We start from the raw sequence: 17,039 nt of genomic DNA on the forward strand, positions 1-17,039 counted from the left end.
TAAGTTTAATAACAGAGTATTTATTTTTAAACAATTTAAAACAGCACATTTTATACTTTTAACTAGATAAAAAAAAAATCAGGTTTAAATTTACACTGCAGATTATTAATATAAACAATTTTAAATCATTTTATAAAAAATACTTTAATATGTTCTCTTTTAAAAATAGAACACCATTTTTTCAAGCTTGTCAACATTTGTAATGCATTTTCCCATAGTTTTCCATTGACTTCAAAAGGGAAAATTGCCATTTTTTCTGTTTTTATTTTCAGCTTTGACGTCCACAGTTTTAGGTCTGTTTCTTTAGTCAGTGGAGCATCGCGGTCAAGATCCGAAGCAAGGAAGAGCTGTGGTCCAGTAAGAAATCTTTAATTAACTTTTATAAATACTATGGTGGTTACATTTATTGTAAGGAAAGAGGAGGGCGGTGGTTATTAGGTGGAGTAGATAGTAAGTATTCTTGTTTTTACTGATTTAACCCTGTTTACATCCCTGTGTAAGTTGCTTTCATATACACACTTCAGGACGATTTCTTCTTTTCCAATGCAGGTTTTCAAAAGGTTGTGTTAAAAAATAACACCTTTTTGAAACCTTTTTTGAGAAACAAGAAATATTTTTGCTTTTTTGGTTCTCTTTTTTTTAGTTTTACTTTGGAAAATGTATGTCGAAGAGAAAAACAATGGCCTAAGAGGACAAGAATGGAATTCCTGGACATTTGGAGCAGATTTTTAGGATGGAGAGTTTTTGGGGACTTTTGGATTTCTTAGCTAACTTTTAAACTGTTTAGGCTTTTGAAAACATTCAGATGTCCTACGAGGTGAAGATTTGGAAAAGTGGACGGTTTGGAGCACTTTTTTTTGGGATGAAGATTCTTTTGCACACTTGTATTTTTTCCCCTCAAAAGTAAATATTTTTGGGGATTGTTCACATTTTTTTTCAAAAGTGGATGTTTGAAAATATTGGATTGTTTCAAAAGTGGATTGTTGTTTGCCAATTTTGATTGATTGGGTAGTATTGATGGACCTATTTAAAGTCTTGGTGACAGTATTTTTGAAAAATCCCCATGACTTGAAGAAAGAAGACCTCCATAGGTAAGACTTGGAAGTGGTATTCACTTTTACATTTGCAATTGTTTTTAAGAAAAATGCCAATTGAATCATAAGAAGGGTTATAAAACAAGCGAGAAATTTCACAGGGATGTTTCGGTTAATAGTGTTGTAAATTAGCAATATTTTCTAGGTAGTCTGAAGCCCCCATCAGCAGAAACTGATGGATGTTTGCCAACAGTCTCTCGCACATTTCTTTGCTTTTTTAATACTCAGTGATACAGTCCAACAGAAAATGATTGAGCCATTTTAATTTCTTGGAAACTTTGTTCTTTTTTTCAAAATTCCAAGAAATCATACAGGTTTGGGTGTCTTTTGTCAATTGTTTTGCTGAAGGAGTTATGTAATCCTTCTATGGCATTCTTTGTTTTTGCACCTCCCTCTAAGCAAATCGAGTAGCCATTCCACCAGTCAATAGGGAACTTTGACTTCCACCTACGACCCAGCCTGCCTAGATGGCCAGTCTAAAAGCCTGGTTTAGATCTTGGCGGATGGGATACTCCGTCACAAACGTGATGGATATCCCGTCTGCGGTATTACAAGTGCAGCAGGAAATAAGGCATTTGTAATACGGCGGACGGGATATCTGTCACGTTTGTGACTGAGTATCCCATCCACCAAGATCTAAATCAGGTCCCAAGTGTCTTTGAAATAATTTAGAATGGGGGGCAATTTTTCTTTATTTTGTGTGAAATAATCTGAGTGTATAACTAATGTGCATAAGTCATCCACCCACTCAGAAGGTACAAAAGTTAGTTTAAAAAAAATTGTATTGCAGATTACTGTTTGACACGTAAACCTCAGCTAAGGATGTTTTTAAATTTTTTCGCTATTAGACCTGGGAAATGTGAAAATAAATCCTTGAATTTGGGTATCGGGGTACAGTTTAGTAATTGTGTTTATTGTGTGTAATTCAAAGTCCATTATTATTTTCCTAGGACTTTTGTTGACAGTTTAAGATTTTATAACTGATCAAAGCTCAGTGTAAGTTGAGAATTGCTTGTCAGGGAGTAAGCTGGGCACTAGGGAAATAGTAGTATTGTTAATATTACCACGAATATTGTAAATTTGGGTGAATGAAGGGGTTGTTGATTTAAAAGTACCATCAATCATCCAAACTTCAGTATTCTCTAGGGTTATCAAGTTATGCATTGTCGAGAAGATTAGTATATGTTTGAGTGAGTTTTCACTGTCATGCAGAAGGAAAGGTTCATTAGTAAACGTTCAGGGGGACGCTATTATCTGAGTAGGTTTGTAGTGTTATTCTTTGCAGATTACTCTTCTGTTTTGTTCTCTCAGTTATTCTTCTCATATTGGAAATTGTGGGCATATTACTTGCAACATGCATGGGAATGTTTTGTGCAACCGCCCGCAAAACGGAGCCGCAGGGTTCATTGGAGGCACCTGCTAATAATTGTATCTGTTGCAGGTTTTAACTTATTTCAATCTCCACTGCAGAGGCAGAGTGGTTTTGCTCTGTGGTCCTTTCCACAGTGTAACATAGACTAACGGCTCTGCCTTTGCGATGGGAAGAGAAATATTCTAGACACCTCCAATGACTCAGGGGCTCAGCCAATCTTTCCTTACAGTAAATGTAGCCACCATATTTTAGAAGCCTATTCCTCTGCCTTGACTGGATGTAACCATTACTGTTGGTTCTGTTAATAAACAGAAAAGAGTATATCAATGTATTTTTACTGAAATTTTTTATTTTACACCTTTCGATTTTTGCCTCTTTAGAGAAGGAAAAATACATTGTTATTTAAAGCACTCTGTGGAGAAAGAAGTGAGTTTAGATGCCCTGTTAAATTGAGGAGAAGTTTATTGGTCTGTTAGCTTTGTATCCTAAAAAAGAATGTTGTCATGTTAGGTTAAGAAAAATGTTTTGACAAGATTTTGTACCCGATATTTGGATGGTTGTTGCTTTTGGTTTAAAGAGTTTTCTCTCAGGTAATTTACTATAGTTATGCACATTGCACTTTACTATAGCTTGCAAATGGAAAACAGCAAAAAATGTATTTATACTAGTATTTCCTACTGCTAACACTTGTCACTTTAGTTAAATGCTGCTATAACAGTGATTGCTGCTAATATATTGTACTCTAGCTAATACCTGTAATTTAATCAGTGTGTAAACATTTAAATATTAATATGGAATTGACTGTATTAATGCAATTCTAGATGATCAGTTTAAGATGATAATACCTTTGTGCATAGTATATGTTTGTTTATGTAGGTTGCTTTTATCTATTCTTTTTTGTAATGATTTTAATTAATCAACAAATAAATACTTACTTACTTACTTACTTACTTACTTCTCTCAGGTTTTCTGTTTGTTACTGGCTTTCAAGTTGCTAGAGGTTTCCTTTGGCTTATTCTCTGGTTAAAGGTAGAAAGTAGGATTTTGAGAACTGGTTTTTATAAACGTTTTTCATTATTACTGTGGTTTTTGTTGCTGTTTCCTAATGCATACATTTACTTTACCTCAAGAACTGTGGATTTATTTGTGGAAATTGCTGCGTTGTATTGTGTAGTTTTTCTCCAAACCATTGTCCAGTGTTGCACTTTCTGATGGATACATCTGCCAGTGGATTCCTCACCTTGTGACTATCCTCTGCACCAGCAACATTCGGAAACTTTTGTAGCTCTCCAGGCCGACGAGGACGTAGACGACGTCACAGAGGCACGACTCTGCTCGCGACCTCGCTGACATCACTGGATCCATAATAGAGCCTCGTCTGCGTGATGACGTCAGTTCCCTTTTTTTCCGTGCCGTCTACGCCAACGGTTTTTGGGACTCTCCGATGCTTGTTACTTTGTGTTTTCCAGTTTGTATCCTGTTCTCTCTTTTACTCTTTTCAAGGATGTCGTCGAGAAAATCAGGATTCAAGCCATGCAGGGAATGCGGTGGACACATGTCCATAACAGATCCTCACGACGATTGCGTATGGTGTTTATCATCAGACCATGACGTTGAGGATTGTCTTTCCTGCAAGAAAATGAACCTGAAGGCTCTTAATAAAAGGGAAGCCAAGCTGTTCATGACGAAGATGCGTAAAGAAAAAAGAGCTCGGAGGAGATCGAAGACCAGGTCAAGGTCGAGATCGGGCTCGAAGTCGGGTCATGCTTCAAAATCCAAGAAGCATAAGAAAAAGAAGACGCATGGCTCTCGACGCCGTTCCGATAAAGAGGAGGCTCAGTCGTCGGCTTCGAAAGCACATCGACATCGAGAGGACTATGTATCTCCTTCTCCTTCCCCGGTGAGAGTATCTTCTCCTGTGGCTTCAACGGTGCAGTCACCAGCGCCGAATCCTTCGCCATCTTCGGAGCATTCTCCGGCTCCAGTAGAAGAGGTACCAGTACCTGAAAGGCCTACGACTCCAGTGGATCCACCGTCGGCGCCGGCAGGCCCGAGTCCGGTGATGCCTATACCTGAGCGCATTCCAGACGAGTACCCTCCTTTTCCTGGTCCAGGGCAAGACCCGACGCATTATCTTAATGCGATGTACGGTGTCTTTGCGAGGGAAATGTACCCCTCTGGTGCATCTTTGGGTCCCATGGCATTCAATTTGGGAGTACCTCAAGCGTATGCTCCAGCTCCCGTCATGCCATTTCTGCCTTCGGCTCCATCTCGGCATTTCCCGGCGCTGAAGACGTCGACGTCGATTCCTCCATCTCCGGCGCCGTCAGCTCGGCCTCGGTCGACTTCGAATGTGCCCCTGGATCTGTGCTCGATGCCGGTTCCGACTCCTTTGGATCCGTGTGCGACTCCGTTGGCCCCGAAAATAAGCTCCAGATGGGAGGCACAAAGATTGCTAGAGGAGCAGCATTATACAGACGATGAGATGGAGGAAGGAGAACTTCAAGAGTCAGAGGACTTTCTTGAAGACCTAAGAGAGGCAAGTGGTTTGGAACTATCACCAGAATGGCAACTCTCTCCTCCTTCAGAGGTTCCCTCCAAAGATGTGCTTCCTTACCACACTGTTATTGGTAACGCGGCTGATCTTTTGAATTTGCAACTCCTGACAACGGAATTTAAATCTAATATTCTGACAGAAGTGCTTCATTCTCCTTCTGCAGTAATTGAACCTTTACTTCCATTTAATAAAGCTATCACTCAGCCAATTATGGAAGTTTGGCAAAAACCCTTTTTGGCTCCTGCAGTTTCGAGGTCAGTTGCCATAAGATATAGGACGGCTCCAGGAGATCCAGAGTTTTTATCCTCACATCCTGCACCCGAGAGTTTAGTTATTCAAGCCGCCTGCTCAAGGAAATCGGCTGGAGCTTTTCCTCAGACTCCAGGTGACAGAGAGTCTAAGAGACTGGATCAGACTGCTAAAAAGGTGTTTTTATCAGCTTCTATGGCTCTTAAGTCCACCAATGCCACTTGCCTTTTGGGCAGATATATCCATGCTTTGATGGATTCTGCTAAACAACTGGCCCCAAAGTTATCGGAGGAGGACAGAAAGAACTTTGATGAGGTCTTGTCTGACACTCAGGCAGCTGCAAAACAGGTGATCCAGAGTGCCTTGATACAGTGGACTCTGTAGCCAGGATAATTGGTTCATCGGTTGCATCTAGGAGGAGTGCCTGACTTAAGTTGTCGGAGTTCTCTCAGGATGTCCAGGCGACTCTTTTGGACCTCCCTTTTGATGGCTCTGTACTTTTTGGGAAGAAGGCAGATGCAGCTTTCGAAAGATTAAAAGACAGCAAGGCTACAGCCAAGTCTCTGGGTCTGCAGACACAGCCTAGGGGTTCTTCCTGTAGAAAATACAGAGGCTTTAGGAGGTTGTCATTTCTGACCTACAAACAGCCTCAGTAGCAGCAGCAGAACACCCTATACAAGTCCTATAGGGGCTGGAACAGAGGGCGCCCACGAGGTTGTCAGCCCTCCTCCTCCTCCACCTCTCCACCTCTCCCCCTCTTACCACAGCAAAGCAGCCCTAGTTCCCCCATTCTGGATCATGTTGGTCCTGTGGTGGGTCGGCTTACTCATTTTCTACAAGATTGGGAATTGGTCACTACAGACCGTTGGGTTCTTAATCTTGTAGAAAATGGGTATGCTCTTCCCTTCCGGGAATTCCCTCCAAATTACCCTCCTTGCCAAGGAGCTTGCTCAGAGGACCATCTTCTTCTCCTGCAGGAGGAAGTTCTAACCTCACTAAAAAAAGGTGTGATAGAGGTGGTTCTGGAGCAGGAAAGGGGTCAGGGATGCTACTCCCGGTATTTCCTGATACCCAAGAAGGATGGCAGGTTGCGTCCAGTCCTGGATCTCAGGGTCTTGATTCTTTTTCTGAAGCAAGAAAAGTTCAAGATGCTCACCCTAGCGAAGGTTCTTCAAGCACTGCAGCAGGAGGGCTGGATGGTGTTGCTCGACTTGCAGGACGTGTATTTTCATATCCCGATCCTGAAGTCGCACAGGAAGTATCTCTGTTTCACGGTGGAGTCGCAACATTATCAGTTTGCGGTTCTCCCATTTGGACTTACTACTGCACCTCGGGTCTTCACCAAGGTGATGGCGGTGGTGGCAGCCTATCTCAGGAGATCGGGGATTTCAGTTTTCCCCTATCTGGACGACTGGTTGATCAAAGCAGAATCGCCAGAGAAGGTGTGTCATCATCTGCAAGTGTCAACCCAGTTGTTGTACAAATTGGTTTTTTCGATAAACGTAGCCAAGTCTCACCTGGTGCCCTCACAGCGCAACCTGTTTACAGGGGCGGTACTGGACACTACTGTCTGTCGAGCATTCCCTCCTCCTCAAAGGATTCTCGATATTCAGGAAATGATTCCTTTGTTTTACAATGGAGCGGTCGTTCCAGTTCTGAAGGTCCTTTGTCTGCTCGGTCTGTTTGCTTCCTGCATTCTGTTGGTCAACCATGCACGCTGGTGCATGAGGGCGCTCCAGTGGTGCCTCCACAGGCAGTGGTATCAGCACAAAGGAGATCTCAGGGAGTCTGTGAGGATCTCCAGAGAAGCTGCAGCGGATCTGTCTTGGTGGAGCGTGGAGGGCAATCTGTCTCAAGGGAAGCCCTTCCATCTTTCTCCTTCGGTGGCCACAGTTATAACGGATACATCCACTTTAGGGTGGGGTGCTAATCTGGGGGATATGGACATCAAAGGTCTTTGGTCTCCAGAAGAAAGGTTGCTTCACATCAACCTTCTGGAATTACGGGCAATACGTTTGTCGCTCAAGGCCTTTCTCCCTTCCCTTTACGGTCAGTCGGTTCAAGTCCTAACGGACAACACTACCGCGATGTGGTATGTCAACAAACAGGGGGGAGTAGGGTCGCATTGTCTCTGCAGAGAGGCTCTGCGTCTCTGGTCCTGGGTTCGGGATCATCAGATTTGTCTGATGGCAAATCATCTGGCCAGAGTTCTAAACGTACATGCAGACAGTCTCAGAGGTTTTCAGCCGACCACGAATGGAGGCTTTATCCGAAGGTGGTTCGTCACGTCTTCCGGACGTGGGGAACTCCTCGGGTGGACCTATTTACCACTCAAGAGAACGCTCACTGCCCATTATTCTGCAGTCTCCAGTATCCGATGCAGGGGGACGCGCTTCAGTTGAGTTGGGGCTCTCAACTCCTTTACGCGTTTCCTCCCATACCTTTTATTCCTCGGGTTCTGAGGAAGATTCGCCAAGACCGGGCCCAAGTCATATTGATCGCCCCGGATTGGCCAAGAAGGGTGAGGTACACGGATCTTCTCCACCTCTCCTCGTGCCCTCCGCTCCATCTCCCTTTCAGGGCATATCTCCTCTCGCAGTGGCAGCAGGTTCTACACCCCCACCTCCAGCGCTTACACCTTCATGCCTGGAGATTGAACGTGGCAATCTGAATTCTATCTCTCTCCCGCCTGACGTGGTAGATGGTTTTTCCTTCGGCCAGGCGGCATTCCACCAAGTCTATTTATTCCTATAGATGATCCAAATTTGTTTCATGGTGTGGAGGGAAGTCTATTGATCCCTTAAGGGCCCGTTTATCCAACATCCTTCAGTTTGCTCTTTCTTTAGCCGAGCAGGGCTTTGCTGTGGCTACTGTGAAAGGTTATTTGTCGGCTTTGTCTGCATTCCTCTGTTTGCCGGATCAGCCATCATTATTTAAATCTCCTATTGTTTTACGTTTTATTAAGGGCCTTACCAGCAAGTTTCCACCCACTCCATTTATTGTGCCTCAATGGGACTTAAATCTTGTCTTAACCTACTTGATGGGTTCTCCCTTTGAGCCCTTGCACAAGTGTCCCTTGAGGCTGTTGTCTTTTAAAACTGTCTTTCTAGTTGCTATTACCTCAGCAAGGAGGGTAAGTGAGCTTCAAGCTCTGAGTTCGAAACCCCCATTCTTGACCATTCATGCTGAAAGAACGATACTCTGGACCAGGGCTGCTTTTCTGCCTAAGGTGGTAACTCCCTTCCATCTGGGGCAATCCATTACCCTTCCTACCATCTATCCTCCCCCTAACCCTTCCAAGGAGGAGGAGCGGCTTCACTGCTTGAACCCAAAGAGGGTGGTGAGCTTCTACCTTGACAGAACTAAAGACTATTGTGTGGATGATCAGCTCTTCATGGGCTATGCTGGCTGCAGAAAAGGCAGAGCGGTGCACAAGCGCACACTTTCCAGATGGATTGTTTTATGCATCAAGATTTGTTACTCTTTGGCCGGTAAGGAACCTCCAAGAGAGTTTAAGAGCTCATTCGACCAGGGCAAAGTCTTCTACATCTGCCTTGTCTATAGGTGTTCCTGTTGAGGACATTTGTAGAGTGGCAACTTGGGCCTCCCTCCACACATTCGCGAAGCATTACTGCTTAAATTCCGAAGTGAGGAGGGATGGCCATTGTGCGCGTTCTGTCCTTCAGGATTTCTTGGTTTAGAGGAGTGGACACCCTCCTCCGGGAGTGGGGCCTGCTGTGGGATTAAATTCACAAGGTGAGGAATCCACTGGCAGATGTATCCATCAGAAGAACAAGTTACTTACCTTCGGTAACGCTTTTTCTGGTGGATACAGTATCTGCCTGTGGATTCCTCACTGGCCCACCCACCTCCCCGTTGTCCACTCTTCTATACCTATTAAGTGTTTATTTTATGATTGTGTCTTTCTATAGAAATGTTTAATTGTTTTTTAATTGATTTCACACTATGTGTGTTAGTTTGAATACTGTGTACTGTGTATACTGTACCTAATTATGTCGGTCCGTCAGTGTGCCTCGGGGGCACGGAAAAAAGGGCGGAACTGACGTCATCACGCCGACGAGGCTCTATTATGGATCCAGTGACGTCAGCGAGGTCGCGAGCGGAGTCATGCCTCTGTGATGTCGTCTACGTCCTCGTCGGCGTGGAGAGATACAAAAGTTTCCGAATGTTGCTGGCGCTGGGGATATTCACAAGGTGAGGAATCCACAGGCAGATACTGTATCCACCAGAAAAAGCTCTACCGAAAGTAAGTAACTAGTTCAATGCGGTTTGCTGGTAGTTCAATCTGTTTTAATGATCACAAAAACATGTAGAACTGATTTGTCTTTTATGCTTAATTTTTGTTCACCAGCCACTGACCAGTACTTTTCCTAAGGGAAGTATCTGGCGGAGTTAGAATAGTAATTTTTCCCCCAACCACTGTCCAACATTTGCCCTGAGGTAAGTGCCAGGTGGAGTTAGAATAGTCATTTTGCACCTCAGTCACTGTCCAGTACCGGCCCTGAGCTAAGTACTCGGTGGAGTTAGAATAGTCATTTTGCCCCAACTGCTGTCCAGCACCTGTCCTGAGGTAAGTACCCGGCAGAGTTAGAATATTTGTTTTGCTCCCATCCACTGTCTAGCACCTGCCCTGAGGTAAGCCCAGGTGGAGTTAGAATAGTAATTTTGCCTCCAGCCACTGTCCAGCACCTGGCCTGAGGTAAGCCCCCTGTGAAGTTAGAATATACATTTTTGTCCCCCTGCCACTGTGTCCAGCACCTGCCCTGAGGTAAGCCACCAGCAGAGTCACAATACACATTTTCCCCGCAGCCACTGTCCAGTACCTGTCCCGAGGTAAGTCTCCTGCAAAGTTAGAATGTTAATTTTGGCCCCATGCACTGTCCAGTCCTTGGCATGTGGTAACAGATAGTCTCCTATTAATGTTGAAGTTTTTTTCATTTTTTTCAAAAATTAATTTTATGGGCAAGTTTATTTGTGAATGTAATTTTTGTAAAAACTCTGAACAACTCACTGGCAGTGTTCTCACTCCAGTAAATCTTTCCAATACAATGTCTGGGCAAAATCCGGACAAAAACTGTGATATTTTTTAGAAAAATATATTAATATGTGTGTTTTGGAGTTAGTGCTTTAAAGTTATTTGGTGGAATCGCTCTACTTGTGTGGATAGATAGATGGCCGTGATGTCAATGTACCACTGAACACAAAATGTTGGACAGCTTCTTGTATATGTAGTTTGGGTGTTATATGACTTTTTAAAACAAAATATGCATTGAAATGTGTTATTTTATGCAAGTAATAATCTGACAGAAACTATATTTATTTTATTTCTTGGAAGAAAGATGTTATTTTACCTGCCTCCCATATGACGACAGCCATTTTCATTTGGGAAAGGCGACACAGTAAGGGTTAAAATAAAGGAAGGATTACAGTACAAATGAGTGAAGTGTACATGCTTTTATATCAGTACTTAATGTATTCCTTTAATGTTTTTATATTAATGTCTTTGCCAGAAATATCTTACAAAAAATATTATTGCACCAAGTTTTTTACCTCAATTCCTAGGAAGTTAATATATTTATCCACCAGTAAAAGGATATATTATCTTTATAATTTTAAAATACGTTGTAACTATTTGCGTGGTATTGGTGTGCTTGTTACAGTGTGCGTGGTAAAGGTACTTATAATGTACACATATGTAAGTCTGTTGTAGTGACATACATTGTAAAGACTGCGTAGTAGTGGTATGTTTTTGTAAATCTGCGTTGTAAAGGCATGCGTGTTAAAGGCATGCTATGTTCCCTCGTACAACCTCCCTAAACCTAAATAGGCCCTCGGGCCACATCCCAAGGGTACAAATTATTTAAAAAAGGGTAGGGGGCCGTGCTGCCTCGCCCCACTGTGAGCCTTTAAAAACCTGGGACCCCATTCCTCGGGGCTGGCTCAGTGACTGGGTCCTTGGGAGCCCACCACGGGACACAGTAGTTTCCATGTCTGCACTAGTGGAGGCAGGGAAACATATTTTGCTCCCGTCTGGCAGGAGCATTTTTTAAATCTGCCATTAGACAGGAGCAAACATACAGGTCTGCTCCCAGTCAGCGGAAGCTTTAAACGTGCTCCCGCCTGCTGAGAGCAGACTTCTGTTCTGTTATCCTACCACCACTCCTGCGGGTAGGGAAGAAGAACACATATTGCTCCCACCTGCAGGGTGCAAGCAAAGATAGCGGCTCCCTCTGGGCTTGAGCAATGCTGGCTTCTGCACCATGCTGGGGAGCCGGCTGGGTCCCCAGGGCCAAAATAGGCTCAGGGGGATGGGCTGAGCTACGGCCTCCCCTTTATAATAATATGTGGCTCTCAGGGATTGGCTTTCCGGAGCCTAATAAGGCTCAGGAATGGAGGCGTTGTGGACTCCCTCCCCTTTATAATAACATCCTGCTCTGCCTAATAAGGCTCGTAGAGGGGGACACACACCCCCTCTTCTTGGAATTTGGCCCTGGGGTGGAGTCAGTCGGGCCCAAGAAGGCTCGATAAAGGAGGCCACATGCCCCCTCTGCTTAATATGTGTTTTGGCCCTGGGGGATGGCATCTCAGGGCTCGAAGGCCAACCATATGCAGCACACGTCAAAGGCTGTGCACGGTGTGGGGTTGGCTGTCTGCTTGGGGTTGGCCACAGAGTCTGGTGGCAGGTCAAGCTCTGTGGCCAACCACCTGCTGTGCACGGCCAAAGGTGGAGTGCATGGTGGGGCCACGAGTTATGATTACCTTGTTTTTTTTAGTTTAAAACGTTACGTTGTTACTGAACATCTCATCTAATTATAATGTTACCTTACCCTTTGATTGTTTTCAGTGATATATATTTTTCACTGAAAAAAACAAAGGTTACAGGGGCGTTATAGTTATTTTCTAGTTGTACCCACACAAAACCATAGAAATTCAGCAGTTATAGTTATACTTATTGTAAGAAATGGGGGTTACCCAAATCTCCAAAGGGGTAGCATGGCATCAAGCGGGCAGGCCAAACTTCGAGGACATGTGAAGCATTCACGCAGTACCCACAGACGACACACCAATCACACCACAAAAGAGTCACAACACCACCTTTGGTTGGAAAAAGATTAAGTTTAGTGATGTCTCCAACCTGCAAGGTAAAAAGGAACAGAATAGTGGTAGTCACAACAAGGCGCCAACTGGCACCAGAGCCAAGTACTTCAGTGGGGGATTATTTAAATTTATTTAAATGGGACAAAAAGGGTTGAGTCCAAAGTCCATGCTGAAAGGGAAAAGGATGGTTAATTAAACGCTAGACCTGGGGCCAATCTGGCGGGGCCAACTCAGGCTCTCATCCTCGGGGGTAGGCTGTAATTGCAAACTCTAACATTATGCAGAAATACACCTCATGCGTTATAACGCCAAACCCCACCCCTGTAAGGGAAGTACAACAGAGCATCACAGCACATATTAGACAGGAGCACCTGTAAGAAATCAGTACTGCAGCTCACAAACTTGGGGCGTAGCCAGGGGCCTGGAATAACTCGTCAGGCCAGCATAGGGGCACACCTGTATTAAAAGGCACAACAAAGTTTCCTCTTTGGCAAGGGGAAATAACCACTGGCATGGAACCTTCTCCAAGCATCAGGCAGAACGTTGGCATCACTATAAACATAAACAGCAGGGTGTACACAACAGCCAATCCTCTGCATGAACATTAAGCTTACACATTATAGAGCGATGTTAGGCATTAACCCATGAGCATGAGCCTAACCCGCCACACTGGTGCATCATCTAATGAAGGCTCCCTTAGGCATCTGTTCCCTCCCGGCCCACTCAAGCCAACCTATATGGGGGCGTGCCCTTAGGTCATTACCACACTGACACACTGGGCGTGAAATTCAGCGAAAGCACTGCCTTGCCACACTACCACAAATCCCAGGGCCTACACTAGTTGGTATTTACCTGGTCACCCCAGGCAGGGATTAACTAATGTCGTGGCCCAGTTCAGAGGGGGGGGGGGGGCGAGCACCGACCCTGTGCCCCGTTGCCCTCTCCACTCCCCACACAGTTTAATTCAGGCCCCACTCACCGGGCTACTCCCCTGCAGGGCTCTTTTCCGTGGAGGGGGCAGGCACCGGCAATGTGCCTCGAGGCCCCTCCCTCCCTGTGGCATCACTCGGGCCCCCCTCCTCTCACGGGGGCCTGGACAGCTCAATCGGGGCTCCCTCCTCCTGACGGGAGCCTCGCAGCTGCTCTGCTCCGAGCGCCTCAGGTCGGGAGGCGGGGCTGGCACCGACAGTGTGCCCCGGCCCCGCCTTCTTCACCGGCCCCTCGCGTGGGGCACAGACCGGCGGGGTGGCCTCCCGCTCCGGTCGCTTCTCTCGGGGCTCCCTCCTTGGCACGGGGGCCCCGCAACGGAGCTTCACCCGGGTCCCCCTCCTACCTCACGGGGACCCGGGGCTTAGACTCTGCTTCTCCCTCCAGCGCGGGCACAGACCGGCGGGGTGGCCTCCCGTTCCGGTCGCTCGATCCTCGGGGCTCCCCCTTCGTCCACGGGGGCCCCACACCAGCGCTTCACCCGGGTCCCCCTCCTACCTCACGGGGACCCGGGGCTTCGATTCCCCTTCTCCTGGCCTTCCCGGCCAACAGCCAATCCCTGCGCGGCCTTCAGAGGTCACGGCCGCGCAGGCCAATCCGTGCGCGGCGGGGGCGGGCCGATGACGCGGCCTGGTCCCCCCGTCACGTGATGCGGGAGTCGGCGGCCTCAGGGCCGAGCGCGGCCCTTCCTTCACTTCGGCGACCCTCTCCTGGTACCGGGGGCCGCCGCAACGATCGCCACAGTAGTGGGGGGAATCCCCACGACAGCGCCGGGCCGCGGCGGTGATTTCCGGTGGCAATAAGGGGTAGGCTCCCTTTTAATTAATTCTCCACATTGGCAAAAGCGCGCTTCCTCCAACGGCGCTAGTCACTAGCTGCCTCAGTCTCCTCAGGAAAAACAGCGAAAATGGCGCTATTTACAAGCTGCCACAGTCTCTTTATAAAACAGAGCTTTTCATAGCGCACAGCGCCTCCCTCTGCCCACAACTTCAGCTCCTTCTTCAGACCACGCCAAGGGGGCTGGAATTTAGCGCTTCACCACACAGCGCTGGACAAGCGGCTTTCCAACACTAGGGGGCCACAACAGTCCCAGGGGCCCAGCGCTTCCACGGGGCCTCACACCACCTCAGCCCGCAGCAGTTCCTTTGGGGGCACAATCTTCCCCAGGGGGCTTCAGAGGGGCAGACAGTCCCACAGCAGTTCCTCAGGGGCACACTCCTCACCTCCTGGGCGCTTCTTCACACAGCGTTGGCGTGGTACCCGGTCAAATAGCGTCAGTGACCTGGATAGGGGCCCTCCCTTGTCAGGGGCCCATGGGGACAGTAGAGGGGGGGTTTATAGGGGTGCAGGGCCCAGCTCACAGGCCCATGTGGCGGTAGCACCTCACAGCAGGTCCCCTCTCTTCCTTGTCCCAGTGCTGACTGACTTTCTGGTGGCACTTCTCCCTATTTATACCCTCCTCCCAGGCAGTGCCAGGACCTTCTAGAATGTTGGCAAATCTAGCCTAAACTGGTTCTAGGGGAGGGGGTGAGCACCCTGGGTGCCAGGCTTTCCCTCCAAAAGCTAGGGGTAGCTGGGTAATATTATCTAGACCGCTGACCTAACGCAGTCAGGTGGCACTACCCAGGGCCATGGCATCCATTTTAAGAACACAGTACATTTTAGTCGGGTACATTGTTAAAATGGGGATTGTTTTCTGCAGACCATTTAATAACATTTAATCTCACAACAGGGCAACTCTTACCACACATGGTCCATACATATTTAATACCATGGGGGAGTCATTCAAATTAGGGGGGCAAAAAGCAAAACATTTTGGGGGAAAAAAGGCCAAGTCCAACACTTATGGTTATACTTATGTTAAGAAACTAAAAGGTATGGCCTAAAGTTACTTAACGACTTGAGTTCTAGTTTCTTCAGCTGCTGAATTTCTATGGTTTGGGTGGGTTTTTTCCGTGAATTTGTAGTTTTTTTAAATGTAAAGTAATATATAATTGAATCCATGGGTACCTGCGGATACGCGCCCCTAGGTTTACAGTTTTATTTCTTTAATAACTCCCAAACTACGGTACAGATTTACAACAAACTACAAAAAGCTTTCTGCCAGATTTGGTGTAAGATTCATCAAACCGTGCCAAAATTATTAGCAAAGCAAAAAATGCTTTGTCTATCGCAAAAGTTGGTCCTAACTAGAAATACCTACTGACTATCCCCAGTAGATAAAATCCATATGTACACAGAAGCAGCAATATGTATATGGTCTGATATACACTTGTATGTTTTGGCTAAATATACAGGGAATGTTTTTTTCTTTTTTTCTCCCCTATATTAATGTATCTGCTTATGAATGGAAGCATAGTTCCAAATGCAGGGACACACATGTATAAAGACATCCTCATTTTCATACCTTGACATGCATATTTTGGCATGTCTATATATATGTGTGTGTGTTAGTGTGTGTGTTAGTGTGTGTGTTAGTGTGTGTGTGTGTGTGTTAGTGTGTTAACTTTGTTTCAATAAAATAGACTGAGTGTCAGAAATTTCCTCGGAGTGCCGGATGATTATTTTCATGAAAAAGAGTAATTTTATAAAGGATATATATATATATATATATATATATATATCTTCGCTCAGTGTTGCACCAGGCGGGTCACTCGCGGATGGGTGCTTTTCCATGGTGGTGCACCACGTAATATCGCCGCTTCTCACTCTCTTCTTTAGCAAAGAGTCAAGCACTCGTGGGGAGAGTTTTCTTCAGCTGTTTATTTTTTCACAACAAACGCGTTTCGGGATACCTTCGTCAGTGTCTACTATTGGCACTGCGTGGGGCCATCTTAAACTCTGTTACATCATAAATCATGGACATAGAAAGGAGATTTAATTTTTCCAGAGACTACGGTGCCATATAAAAATAGTTATTTAACTTTTATATAACATTTCATGTACAAATCCAAATTTATTTACAATTTGACACAATATTTGATGGTATACGCGAGGCCTCACATTTATCTCTCTGATGACTCGTATTTATTCGATTTTCATTATTACCCACGCAAGTGTATTGTCACATTTTCCCGGTGGTGGCATAGCCTCTATTTGCTCATACCTCATAATTAAGCAGTGTATTGGCAAAGGTCACTATTTACAATTCTCCAATATCTCGCCATGAATTGGAAAATTTCAATGTCCAAGACACTTAAACTTTTTGAAAATCGGGTGGGTCAAATTTAAGGGATCTCTCTGTGTAACATATCTTATTTACCCAAGTGTACTGCAAATTCCTCCCCTCTATTTAGTCCCTGAGGTGCTTTTGATTGTAAATCAATGATGTATCAGGACTCTAGTTTCCGCAACCTCAGTACCCTGTCCCCTTCTCTCGGATCTAATGGTACATAGTCTATTGCAAAGTACTGCAACAGTTCCCTGTTGCTTTGGTGCTTGATAGCAAAATGCCTGGCCACTGGGTAGTTAAAATATTTATTTACAATTGCTCGCTGGTGTTCTAGAACCTGGATTTTACCACTATGTACAGTGCTGCCCACATATCTCAGCCCACAAGGGCATATGAGACAGTAGACAGCATGTGTTGTGTGACATGTCAAAAATGTATTGATCACCTTCCTTTGCTTTAGACCTGGTATGTCGTCGGCTAGCATTCTTC

The 17,039-nt window shown here is 45.5% G+C and overlaps 1 long non-coding RNA gene across 1 annotated transcript in view; it reads left to right on the forward strand.

Annotated features, from left to right (window-relative positions):
* Nucleotides 1-17,039, forward strand: part of LOC147684101 (uncharacterized) — a 140,103-nt gene that overhangs the window by 69,581 nt on the left and 53,483 nt on the right. Inside the window, exon 2 of the long non-coding RNA XR_015300981.1 lies at nucleotides 273-357. This is a non-coding gene — a long non-coding RNA (uncharacterized LOC147684101). The remainder of the gene's footprint in view (nucleotides 1-272; nucleotides 358-17,039) is intronic.

The sequence above is a fragment of the Lissotriton vulgaris genome, chromosome 11 (assembly GCF_964263255.1).
Source record: "Lissotriton vulgaris chromosome 11, aLisVul1.2, whole genome shotgun sequence".
In the NCBI taxonomy this organism is placed as follows: domain Eukaryota; kingdom Metazoa; phylum Chordata; class Amphibia; order Caudata; family Salamandridae; genus Lissotriton; species Lissotriton vulgaris.